This window comes from Impatiens glandulifera, chromosome 1 (assembly GCF_907164915.1).
Source record: "Impatiens glandulifera chromosome 1, dImpGla2.1, whole genome shotgun sequence".
In the NCBI taxonomy this organism is placed as follows: Eukaryota; Viridiplantae; Streptophyta; class Magnoliopsida; order Ericales; family Balsaminaceae; genus Impatiens; species Impatiens glandulifera.
This window is the reverse complement of record NC_061862.1, coordinates 67407770-67422517: the sequence shown is the minus strand read 5'-3', so window position 1 is coordinate 67422517 and position 14748 is coordinate 67407770. Positions and strand designations below refer to the sequence as shown.

Below are 14748 nucleotides of genomic sequence, written 5' to 3'. Positions count from 1 at the left end.
AAACAATGGAAGTCACTTGTCCCTATAATTTACGATTGGCTAACTCATCACTCACTTCTCTGGCCTTCTCTATCATGCAGGTACGCATATATATATCTAATGTATCTATCTATCTATCTAATCTGTATCTAATCTAGCTTTATTATCATGCATATAAATAGATGGGGTCCCCAGTTAAAAAAGGGTTCTTTCAAGAACAGCCAGCGCCTTTACATTTCCGAACAGGTAATTAAACTTAATTGGATCTCCTACTTCTCTTTGTTTTTTTCATTTATGTACATCCTTTTATAATTAATTAGCTATATCTAAACCATATGCTTAATTAATTTGATAAAATATACAAAGCCTCATCTTAGCTAGCTAACTTTACTTTGCATGTCTCATGGTCGCTCTAGCCTCTTGGGTAAGGCTAGTTAGGCGGCCTAAGGCGCATAAGCTAGGCCCCCTCCCACAGCCACCAAAAATAGAAAAACACTAACAAGATTTGAAGCATAGGCCATTAGATGAATTTACTTTTTTAGTCTAAGGCATCAAAAACCTCGTGCCCAGACACTGGCTCGACTTCATCTTCTTTGGAACAAAGTCTTCACCATTTGAACAACAAGAGCCACCATCAGTCTTAGATGTTCATCGAAGCAGTTTTGAAGTCTATACTATGTTTCGATGATTATTAGATTGTCCACTTGAGATCAAATGTTAATCTAGAATTGACTACAACTAAGAATTTGGAGGAGGCACGATAATTCAAATTTGGGGACCGAGCGAGCCACCAAAGGATTAAGACTTTTGAGTTGAACTAGGAAGATGTTGTTTAATCTCGGGTTGAGAAACCCTAAAACTTTCTAACAACCTAAATTATAATAGGGTTGGTAGAAACAAACTTGAATGTAGTGCACCAATTTATGCTAGACAATGGATTAGCCGGCTTGTTTTTGTATTTGTTCCAATGCTTTTAGCATTGAAGATAATAATGAAAAATATTGTAAAACTGAAAAAGAATAGTGATCATAATTAAATGATAGCTTTAAGAGATAGTTTGTCTAAAATTCTTTTATTGGTTGTCTAAAATTCTTTTATTGACTACTAACCCTGTTCAGTCAAGATTTTAATTTTATTTGAGAATCACACTATTCAAAATTAAATTTATATAGATTGTCCAGATAGTTATTTAAGTTAAATGTTGCAACATTCCAAATAAATCAAAAAAATAATAGTTTGTTTAGGCACACATTAGACAAATTTCCTCTATTTTGTAGTGTCAACAAGTCCTTCAATTCTTCATCTATTGCATATTTACACGGACTATATTTTAATTACTTTTGTGAAAAAGTCCAATGTTTACAAGAATTATAATGAGACTTTTTTTTTGTTGGCATCCCAAAATTTAATGGTTTCCACTTTGGAATTAGTAAGCAAACTAAATATGTTATAATCTTACGAGATTAAATGTTACTTTATCTCATTGTCTTTTGTTTGACGAAGAAATCTAGTCTTAGCTTATCGATGCACTATCTTACGTAACAATTAATTTCGGTTCACATGCTGACTAGTTCTTAAAACACAACTCTATTTTTCGTACCTATCTAGGACATCAAGATACAGTTGAGGATGTACAATTTTGCCCTTCAAGGTAGAGAAATTACATTTGTAAATTGATCTTTAGGCTTGATATTTCAATCTATATGCAGTTTATGATATTTTTTAAGTAAATTCTTTTTTTGTATGTACTAAAGTGGACAAGAGTTCTGTAGTGTGGGTGATGATTCATGTCTCATACTTTGGGATGTAAGGACAGGTTCAAATCCAACTATCAAGGTACCTACACTCCTTATTTTGAATGGGTAAACATTGAAATGTGTTTTTTTATTGTTTTTTTTTCATCTTTTGTGATTTTCTGAATTAAATTTGGTATTATTCAACAGATCGGCTGATAATACAGTAATGATGTATGACCGTAGAAAACTTACTTCTGGATTACCCGTTCATGTATTTGAGGGTCACAATGTTGCTGTTCTATGTGTACAGGTTTGAAAAATATGATGACTACTGTTTTCTAAATATTTTCATGAAGGGAAATAATATAAAAAGAACAAATGCTTCAATTTGTTTTTCAGTGGTCTCCCGACAAGGCATCAGTTTTTGGAAGTTCATCGGAAGATGGAACATTAAACTTATGGGATCATGAAAAGGTTTAAACCTAATTAATATATGATGAATTGTTTTTTATTGTAAATTGATTTCAAAATAAAATTTTTAAATTTCATTCATGTTGCAGATGGGCGGAATGCAAGAACTTGGTGGATCATCAGATAGTTCACCGGGCTTGTTATTTAATCATTGTGGTGATAGGTAAGAAACTTATTATTGTATTTCTTTCTTTCTTTTTATATTTATTTTTTTTTGATATATCAATTCAGAATTTTATATTTATTTATTTTGGATATATCTATTCAGAGGCAAAGTTGTGGATTTCCATTAGAGTTCTTTTGATCCTTGGACAATCGTTAGTGTATCGGATGATGGAGACAGTATTGGCGGTGGTGGTACTATGCAGGTAATAATTGTTTTTTAGTAATTTCTATTGTTATGAATAATTAATATGGTTAGATGATTAAATGAGTAATTGGTAAATGTTGTTGTTTTTAGATATGGAGAATTATAGACATGATTTACCGACCACGAGAGGAGGTTCTGGCTGAGTTAGAGAATTATAAGTAAGATATAATCAATTTCAACTAACACCTATACATTATTAATTTTCTTTTGTTTTTAACACTGATATGATGGGCTAAACTTTAATGTCTTCGATCGTTAATATGTAGTCATTTTAATCAATGGTATCAAAATATTTTTTAAATTACTTGTCCTATTTCATTAGTGTTATATCCAACTATAATAAAGAAAGTTGGAGAATTTTCAAGAATAGAGTGAAAATGCTAAGAAAACTATGTTTTAATTTTGATCTAAACAAAACAATTAGACCAAAGATCCCAAAAAAGCTTGTACGAGCTATAAGCCATGTAAGATTCAACAATCTAATGCATATTAAATCCATACACAATGAAGTGAGCTTGTTTGTTGTTTGGGTTATTTTGAAATTTTATTGAGTTTTTTTTAAAATATATTTTTGATAAAAAATATTTCATAATTTTTTTTGTGAGTATAGTATATCTACTAGGATAATTTAAATGGACAATTATGGTGCGAATCCTTATCGAGATATTGAGTAGTACTAACTTCTTAAATTGAAAAAATTATTAAAAATAATAATTTTTTTATAAATACAAAGGTTTTCCAACGGATAGTAAGGCTTCTTTAATTTTTTTTTTGTAAGTAATGCATGACAATGCCATCTTTCTATTTAAAATATAAATTTCATAAATATTAGACCAAAAAAATTTATTTTAATGTTTTTGAGAATTCTCTTAGAGTTTTTTATGATTATTTTAATAAATATTAATTTATTAAAAAATGTTAAATGTGATAATTTTGAAAAGATGAGTAGTTTTTGGTTAAAATATTTAAAATATATTAATTTATAATAATAATTTTAGTTTTTGTAAATAAATAATATTTTAATGCTTTGATTAATGAATTGAATAATTTAGATGATGAGAGAGTGAATAAAATTATGTTTATTTATGATTTAGTCTAAGAGGGAAATCATCTAACAAATCCTAAGAATAATAGTTTTCAAAATTGTGAGAGTAAGAAAGAAAACTACACAATCAAACATACTTCATAATTTCATTTAAAATGTTTTAATATTAAATATTATATGACAATATATATTTAATAATATTTTCATTATTTTGTAATCTTAACAGTAAAATGTGTTCCTCCATAAATAAGAACTCGTGCAATCAATAAAGAAATCCTAATAAAAATATTAAGGCTTTTGCCTCTATTTCTTAATTTGGTTTGCTGAGTGCTTCTTACTTATATCGAAACCCTTGTGACAAATTCAATATTTTGAGCAATTGGTGTTTTATTTGTAATAAGAAAGTTATTTTTCTTCAGATACTTCAGATATCAGAAAGTTTTTTATGTTATATCTGGTTATATATTTATGGACGTCTCTAAATTAAACGAAATGCTCCGATCGACGGTTGGAGAACCGTTCATTGCACAATAGAACACGTTCTAGAGGGCGCACGACAACCGATTGAAGGTGTTGGAGGATGGCGGTCGACTTCCGATGTAGAAGCGCGTTCGCAACGAGAATCCGTGTTGTTTGTGTCGTTCGTGTCAATCATGCCGATTGTGCCGATCATGTCGATCGTGCCGACAGCGACCCAAATATTCGATCCATAAACTATAATCGCGATATCTCCCGATTCCTCTAGTAAAATTGAAATTCCTTTTAAGGGGGAAAGAGACGTACCTAATGGAGAAATTTGAGATCATTCCGACATTGGAATTTCTGGCGGCGTTGATGTGTCAGTCGTGCCCGAAGTGAGAAAATAAATCTCCAGAGAAAATTTCTCCGGCGGCATTGATGTGCTTGTCTAGTGTTACCTTATTTAACATTGAATAATCATCAAAAGTAACATCTCGATTGATAATGGGTTTTTTTGCATCCAAACACCAAAGGCGATATTCTTTAACTCCCGTAGTAAATCCCATAAAAAAGATTTATTTCCTCGTGGATCCAACTTTGATTCATCTAAATGATAATATACAGTAGAACCAAAAATATGCAAAAAATCATAATCAGTTGTAGGTTTTTCAGACCATACCTCTAATGGAGTCTTGCCACCAAGTGCTGATGATGGTAGACGATTTACCAAATGTTGAGCGTATTACACAGCTTCTGCCCAAAATTTCATGTCTAACCCAGCATTAGACAACATACATCGAACTTTCTCCACCAATGTCATGTTCATACGTTCCGATACTCCATTCTCCTGTGGTGTTTTTCTGACTATGAAGTGTCGAACTATGCCACACTCTTGGCATAACTTCTAGAATAGATCATTATTGTATTCTCTACCGTTATCAGTCCGAAGAATTTTGATCTTTCTTCCTGTCTCGTCGTCAACTTGAGTTTTCTATTTAAGAAAAATCTCAAACACTTCACAATTATTCTTCATAGTAAACACTCATACTCTTCTGGAAAAATCATCAATAAAAGTAACAAAATAATGTCTACCTCCAAGAGAAGGAGTCTTGGGAGGAGGTCCCTAGACATTCGAGTGCACATAATCCAAAATACCCTTGGTGTTATGGATAGCAGTGTCAAATTTTACCCGCTTTTGTTTTCCCACAATACAATGTTCACAAAAATCTAATTTACAAACTTTTGTACCTTTCAACAAACATTTCTTGACAAGAGTTTACATAGATTTCTCATCAGTCTGCCCCAATCGCATATGCCATATCTTTGTTGCCTCTAATTCCTTACTGCTCCCGGAAGTTGATACATATGTTGTCTCATTAACTGTACTACCTTGATAGTAATACAAATTATTATTTTTCCTGATAGCTTTCAACATCACTAGCGCTCTAGAGATTACCTTAAGAATTTCATTTTCCATTTTCACATGTAGACCTTCTGACTCCAAGGCTCCAAAGAAATGAGATTCTTTTTTATATTCGATATGTACCGAACATCTCTGATAATTCTGGTGGATCCGTCATCTTTTCTCAGCTTTATTGAACCTATCTCTTTTATTTTACATGTTTTAGCATCTCCCATGTAAACAACTCCACCATCCAGCTCCTTAAAGTCAAAGAACTACTTTCGAACTAGTGTCATATGATAAGTGCAGACCGAGTCCAATATCCACGCATCAGGATGTGATGTTGTGTGTGACATCGATAAAGAGTATTCTGAATCTGCATCAACTTTGTGTTGTGCAACATTTACATCTTCAAAATCTTTCTCTTTCTTATACAACTTTGGACAGTTAGTCTTTCAATTTCCTTTCTCATGACCGAAAGCACATTCATCTTTGGCAACTCTACTTTCAGATCTTCCTCCTTTCCCTTTTGATTTGTTTTGCTGACGGCCCCTGACCATCAATATTTCATCTTCTGTACCTATTTTGTTTTTCCTTTTGTCCTGCTTTCTCAATTCATGACTATATAAAACAGAACTTACTGCATCAAAAGAAACATTTTCCTTCCCATGAAGTAACATTGTTTCTAAGTGTTCAAATTAATCAGGAAGGGACGATAGCAACATCAATGCAAAATCTTCATTCTCAAACTTAACATCAAGGTTTAACAGATCTGCTACTAATTCATTAAACTTAGTAATATGTTCATTCATAGTAGTACCTGATTGATAATCAAACCGGAACAAACACTTCTTCATAAGGAGCTTATTTTGACCACTCTTTTTCAAAAATTTGTCCTCCAATGCTTACCATTGTTTCGGTGCAGAAATTTTGTTCTTCACAACATACTTCTGCTCTCTAGACAAGCATGATCGAATTGTTCCGCACGCCAACCGATTCATGATACTCCACTAATTTTCTTCTATATCATCTGGTTTTTCGACCTCAATAGCAACATCTAGACCCTGCTGAAAAAGACAATTTAGAACATCACATTGCCACATGCCGAAATGCCCAATTCCATCAAAGATTTCTACCGTAAACTTCAAATTCGACATCGATGTCCTCGTCCAGGATGACGAAGGAGTTGACGCCCTTTTGAAGACTCCACCATGCCAAGGACGAATCTTCGGCTCTGATACCACTTGTTGGGAAAAACCTTGATAGAAACACAAAAGAATAAAACAACCGAAAGAACACACTAACAGAATTTGATAATGGAGTTCGGCCAAAATGTTGCCTATGTCTCCGAACACTAATGCTATCAATTAATAATAAGAAGAGATACCAATATTGGGTGCAATAAATTAAAGAGGGGAGAATTTTTTTTTATACACTAAGAAACTTCCCCAACTCCCATCATTTGTTAATAGGAATTTCTATATGGTAAGACCATTGTTTTTCAAAACTACTAAATGTACCAAATCTAGATGTGACTTATAGGCTTCATACACAACATATCGATTAGGCTGGCTCAGAATAATCCAAATTAGAACATGAACATGAACTGAATGTTTTAGATTGTGATGGAGTGGTTCAAGGGTCACAAGATAATTTAGATATATAAGAAAGAAACAAGATGCGTACATATGGACGGTCGGTGTGAGTTGCCACCGTATTGCTATTTTTTTTTGAGGAAGTTCTCTATCTTTATTCATTCTTGATGATTCATATACAATCAAAATTTGTGTTATTCACTTCAAGAATGGATATAAAATGATATAAAATATTATGAATTATGGCAACCTGAAAACTTTACATAATATATATATATATATATATATATATATATATATATATATATACTATTGATCATATTTCTAAAACAATCAATAAAATTGAAAGCCAATAATATCAATATAGAATAATGCATGCATTGTGCAAATAAAAGTTAACAAGATTTCTAGAACATCATGCCTCTAAATAATAATTTCAAATTAACATATTGAATTTTAGAAACATCCCTATGTCCTAATTATGAAAAGATAGAAAAAAACAACTAAAATCATTCAATACCTCTCCAAGGTGAATAATTATTTTGAATATTTTTACAAAAAGAGAACTGAACTTTTTATTGAGCTTCAAAATCATGCAGCCAAAGTACACATTATTTTTTAGTAAAACATTGAAAAAGAGAGTCAATTATTAATTTTTAAAATGTCAAGAATAATAAATTTACAAGTGTGATATGTTTTTGGAGACCACTAAAAACAAATATATATATATATATATATATATATATATATATATATATATATATATATATATTGATTGTTAAGACCTTGAATATATTATAGATTGCAACAAGACTACATTTAAGATAATTGAGTAAGTTTTTCCTTACATTATTTATTTTTATAAACAATAATTTCAATAAGAATAAAACTTGAGACCTATTATTAGAAGAAAAAAGATTCAATGAATATAGATCCAAATATAACGAAAAACAACAATGAATTTATGAATCTAAATTATAGTAAGTTTTGATATATTATAATCTTCAAATAATCTCATCCAATTTTAGACATGAATAAAAAATATGAGACAAAATAGTGTTTCTAAATATTAAAGATTTACAATAATCGATTGATAAAGAACACTATTTGTATGTAAGATTCTTTCCATTTGATGATAAAAAATTGTACGAATAAAGTTTGCCCGTGAAGATATGCAACCTTGGCTTTCATGGGCAGTAAAATTTTGATATTTCACTCTCAATCTAAAATTTAATATTATAGATCATCAAAATAATAGATCATCAAAATAAGACTGCTCTTGGTACCATAAGAAGAGGAAGAGCTCGTTCAAAACTTAGAATTTGTGATAAGGATTAAATCGATATAAGTAAGAGGAACTTAGCGACGACCGGATTAAAAATTGGAGGCTAACTTAATATTTTTGTTAGGGTTTTTTCTTTATTTCATTTATTGAGTCAATAAAGAAATTAACTCAATAATATTATCTTAAATATTAATTGTCTCGGTTGAATATAAAATTTAAAACCAAGCAATTACATTTGTAGATACTAGAATCACCACTAAAGTCTACTACCATCAACAACTATAGTAGTAAAATCATCCCTTATGGATTAAATTGTACCAAATTTCTATCTATAAGAAGTATATAGATAAAGATGAAGATAATGCATGAACATATATAATCTTCCTTATGTGGAGCATTGTACCGGGAAAAGGGCTAATCACTTTGATAGAACTTTATTAATTAAAGGGTTCTAGTTTGCATCTATAATAACAAAAGCACGAAATGAGGTGTACCATCCATCCTTCCACCGAGAAGAAAAATAGTAAAGTCGTGACTAGCTTATTCGGTCTCACGACGTACAACCCCAATATTGAGTTTGTGGATTTTAAAACAACGCTTGATTGTCCTGCCAACATTACATATTGAAACCAGAAGGCACATTATTACAAACAGTGTGATATATTTATTTTTGTGTTATTTGTTTAGTTTTTTCTTTATTAAATAGTTCCGCATGTGACATGTCATTATTATTGTAGTGAAATTTCCTTAGTTTTTTTTTTATTTTATAGAATTTCATGTCTGTATTATTTCTTCTATTTTTTTGATACATTAGTTATTGAAATAAAATTATTATTAGTTCTGTATTAAATTTAAATTGAATATTTCTTCTCTCAATTCATTTGCTATTTGTAATGTACTAGCTTAATTTTCATGATATAAATCGCTTGATTATTCGTTTACGTCCCCTCTCCCATCAATTTTCTTTTTTCTTGGGCGGCAGTAAACTTTATGAATAAAATAATGTAGACTCCAAACACACATAAGTTTCAGAATAAACATAAAAAACATTGAAGGTATATACATTTTTATTTAAGACAGTAATATATTTACCTAAATCAAAATTGATTGTTAGTTCATTCTACCATCGTAAGTCTATTCTACAATCGTAAAGTTTTAAAATATCGAGTTGATGGTTAAAATTATACCATTGCAAAATAGACTAACAATTTTATTTCGATAAACTTTTAAATAAGTTAAATTTTTACGATTTAAAATTTTCACCCGATAATATTTACTATTTATAAGTTTATAAATAATTTCGATCTTATTTACAATTTTATTCTTTTTTATAGAAAAAAAATTATATTTATAAATTAAATTTATTTTTATTAGTTATTCAAATAAATAAATTATGGAAATAATTTTGTAAACATGATTTCATTTAATGTTAATTTCCTTTAATATTATTTATTAATTAATTATATTATATGATAAGATATAACTAATATTATTTTAAAATAAATTCTCATTATTTTAAATAAACTCTTAATTTAAAAAATGTATAAAGTTGATAATTTTAAGTAAAATTTTGATTTTGACTATTGATCCTAACTATTATTTTATTAAAAAATTATCAACATTAAAATTATTTATTTTATTTGGTATAATATTATTTATTGAATAGTAAATATTTATGAATTATGATAAATTATATAAGCGGTATTTTTATTTTATTTAATATAAATATTATTTTGGTTTTAATGTAATTTTAGTTAATTTTAATTAGATTATTATTGTATTTTTTTTATAAACAGAAGAAATATAATTTATTTTTAATAATGATATCGAATAAAAATATAAACTATTAAAACTTTATTTTATTAAACATTTTTATTTATAATATTTATAGTTAGGGTGTTATATAGGTCTGAAACAAAATCTAACCGAATTTAAATTTAATTTGAATTTATTCTCTATTTTTTAATTGAATTTTAAACTTATTCGAATTTAGATACGATTTTTCATGTTGAAATTTTAACTACATACCTAATTTGAAAATGAATTCATTTATTATTATTTATTTTAATTAATTATTTTATTATATATTATATAATTTATTACATATAATGAAATAATTATATATTTAAATTAAATATAATAATTTCTTATCTCAACAACAAAATACCATAGCTGCCTATCTCTCCCATCTATTCTCATTTATCTAATGCCCTAACCCTAATCAAATAATTTATCTACTAGCCGCCCATCTCTCCCTCTCTTATATTACTCTTATTTTCTCCGTCATCATCTCTCCCTCTTATACATTTACTCTTATTTTCTCCGTCAACATCTCCCTCGGTCTTATCTCTATTCTTATTCTCATTTTTAATACTTTAACCCTAGCCCACATCCCTCCCTCTCATTTCTATTCTCTACTATCATATAATCAATCTAGCTTCTTATTTCTGGTTATCTCTATTTCTTCTTTTTAAGACTCTTGAGTTGGATCTATATTTCTTTTCTTTTTAGAAATTTCAAGACTCTTGAGTTTGGATCTATATTCCTTCTTTCTTCTTGAAAATATTGCTTGCTTGCTCGTCCCGAACCTTCAACATTGAAGATTAAATTCAGAGGTAACTTAAATTTTGTTTTAAGATTTTATTTGAATTTGATTCGGTTTTTAAATTGGCAAAAAAATATATATTCAATTTTTTTTTGAATATAACAAGTAAAATTATTGTTATATATATTTTTTGACTTACTATATATATATTAAATAAATAATGTATATATTCTTATAAAATTATAAAAAAATTATAATATAAATAATAAAACTTGATATATATATATATATATATATATATATTAATAAATTTATATATATGTAACAATAATATATATAATTTAAAAACTAAAAATATATTAATAATTTTAAAATTATATTTATAATAATAAAATATAAAAATAAATAAATTACTAAATATTTTTAATAATAAAAAATTGAAGAAATATAAACTATTAGATAAGACGGAGAATACCAAAAGAATTCACTTCAATATATGAAATCCTGGGAGAATTATCCTTATAACTATGTGTTTGTCGTGATATTTATAATATAAAATTAAAATGAAATTAAATTTTCATATTCATAAGATATAATATTTTTTTATATATTATAATATATAATAATAAAATAAATATTAATAATTTAAAATATATAATATTTTAGTATTTTGATTAATTAATTAAAGTAGGTGATACATAGAGAATAAAATGATGTTTAATTATTTTGAGTTATTTAATTTTAAAAAATTATAATCAAACTCATTATTTTTTAATATTTTTAATATTTATTTCCCTTATTATTTTATAATATTTTTTATTTATTCTCTTTTATTTTTTTCAATTATTTTTATTTCTCTTTCTAATGTTTTTATATTATTTTACTTATTGATCAATTGTTTACAGACACAGACACAGAAAAACAACTTTATACGGTCAAGGTCAGAAGAGCGAGAAATGGTGAAGAAGCAGGTGGAGAAGAGAGGAGGCGGCGGCGGAAGCGGAAGCGGCAAAGAGAAAGAGAAAGAAAAAGAGCAGGATTGGCTAACTCATCACTCACTTCTCTGGCCTTCTCTATCATGAATATATATATATATCTAATGTATCTAATCTGTATCTAATCTAGCTTTATTATCATGCATATAAATAGATGGGGTCCCCAGTTAAAAAAGAGTTCTTTCAAGAACAGTCAGCGCCTTTACATTTCCGAACAGCTTAACTTAATTGGATCTCCTACTTCTCTTTGTTTTTTTCATTTATGTACATCCTTTTATAATTAATTAGCTATATCTAAACCATATGCTTAATTAATTTGATAAAATATACATAGCCTCATCTTAGCTAGCTAACTTTACTTTGCATGTCTCATGGTCTCTCTAGCCTCTTGGGTAAGGCTAGTTAGGCGGCCTAAGGCGCATAAGCTAGGCCCCCTCCCACAGCCACCAAAAATAGAAAAACACTAACAAGATTTGAAGCATAGGCCATTAGATGAATTTACTTTTTTAGTCTAAGGCATAAAAAACCTCGTGCCCAGACACTGGCTCGACTTCATCTTCTTTGGAACAAAGTCTTCACCATTTGACCAACAAGAGCCACCATAAGTCTTAGATGTTCATCGAAGCAGTTTTGAAGTCTAGACTATGTTTCGATGATTATTAGATTGTCCACTTGAGATCAAATGTTAATCTAGAATTGACTACAATTAAGAATTTGGAGGAGGCACGGAAAAAGGTCTCCACTTCAAATTTGGGGACCGAGCGAGCCATCAAAGGATTAAGACTATTGAGTTGAACTAGGAAGATGTTGTTTAATCTTGGGTTGAGAAACCCTAAAACTTTCTAACAACCTAAATTATAATAGGGTTGGTAGAAACGAACTTGAATGTAGTGCACCAATTTATGCTAGACAATGGATTAGCTGGTTTGTTTTTGTATTTGTTCCATTGTAAAAGCATTGAAGATAATAATGAAAAAATATTGTAAAACTCAAAAAGAGTAGTGATCATAATTAAATGATAGCTTTAAGAGATAGTTTGTCTAAAATTCTTTTATTGGTTGTCTAAAATTCTTTTATTGACGACTAACTGTTCAGTCAAGATTTGAATTTTATTTGAGAATCACACTATTCAAAATCAAAATTTATATAGTTTGTCCAGATAGTTATTTAAGTTAAATGTTGCAACATTCCAAATAAATCAAGAAAATAGTAGTTTGTTTAAGCACACATCAGACGAATTTCTTCTATTTTGTAGCTCCAACAAGTCCTTCACTTCTTCATCTATTGCATATTTACACGGACTCTATTTCAACTACTTTTGTGAAAAAGTCCAATATTGACAAGAATTATAATGAGATTTTTTTTGTTGACATTCCAAAATTTAATGGTTTCCACTTTAGAATTAGTAAGCAAACTAAATATGTTATAATTTTACGAGATTAAATGTTACTTTATCTCATTGTATTTTGTTTGACGAAGAAATGTAGTCTCTAAAGTTATTGATGCACTATCTTACGTAACAATTAATTTCGGTTCACATGATGACTAGTTTTTGAAAAACAACTCTATTTTTCGTAATAGTTTTATTTATCCCTCTTCCTTCAAAGTGAGTTTGGAATGCCAAGACACTTGAGAGTTCTTATTCTTTTAGTATGAATATCAATATAAACTCAAAATGATGTGTTTCACATTGACTAACACATGTTTCCTATGCGATAACAACAAGAAGACAATTAACCACGATATGTTTCACTTCACCCTTGCTTTAATATTTTGACTCTACTTCAAAGTTTCCTTAACTATCAAATGATCATATCTCAATATTAATTGGAAATTTTGGGTTTAATGGACAAAATAATGTTTTCCATCGTCGATGGCTATCATGGCTGTAAATGCCAAAAAAAAACATACATAAATCAATTAAATAAAATCAACCTATAATAATTAGTATGCTTTTTTTTTTATTAAAGGTCATGTTGTATTAAAATGATTTAATTAAATAAATTTATAAACGCGAGGGGTGATCAATTTTAGAAAAATGTAAATAAATAGAAAGACATTAACAAAGAAAAATGTGTTAGATTCATATGAAATCATAGTAGTCTCATCTATGACAAATCCTTCATTTTTTATCGAGATGAACATGCATAGAGTTACTCTCATTTCCAAAAAAAAAAAATCCTTTAAATGTCATGCTTTATATTGCATTATTTCTAAATCATCCAATAAAGATCCAATAAATGTTTGACCCGACTAAGGACTAGAGGTATGAGACGAGAAACTAAAACAAAATGTAGCATATTTTTTGGAAAACATATCAACTTTTATTTCAAAGAGACGTGAATGTGAAGGGCATTCAAAAGTTATGAGCAAAGAGAATCAAAGGAAAAAAAATAAGTAAAAAAAAATTAAGCTCTATCATCTCAAATATAGTTGGTTAATCATTATATAATTGAATTATTGATAACTTAAGTGCTTCTGTTTTGATTTCAAACCTTATATTGCGAAGATGATTAGCAAGGGTTGTGAACACAAATGTTTATTACTTTATTTAAGAAAAAGACTTATAAGAAAGTTTATATAACTCGATAATATAACACAAATCTCATTTTTATATGGTCATGAGTTCGAGCTTTAGTGACCTTTTAAAAAAAGAGATAACCAAAAGACAATTCTAAAAAGTCTTGCCTAGACATTAGAAGAATCAAACCAAGATAACTAAAATTTATTTTGATAATTTGAAATATCTTATATATAGATTTTATGAATAAAATTCTAATTAATATAGTTAAAAATTTGTTAATAACTTTCCATGTTTAAAGTTTTGTGTGTTACTTAACCAACACATTTTTTATTGATTTTTTTC

General features: G+C 28.4%; 1 pseudogene; it reads left to right on the top strand.

Annotated features, from left to right (window-relative positions):
• The window catches only part of LOC124930907, a 31225-nt pseudogene continuing 16477 nt past the window's right edge, over window positions 1-14748 (top strand).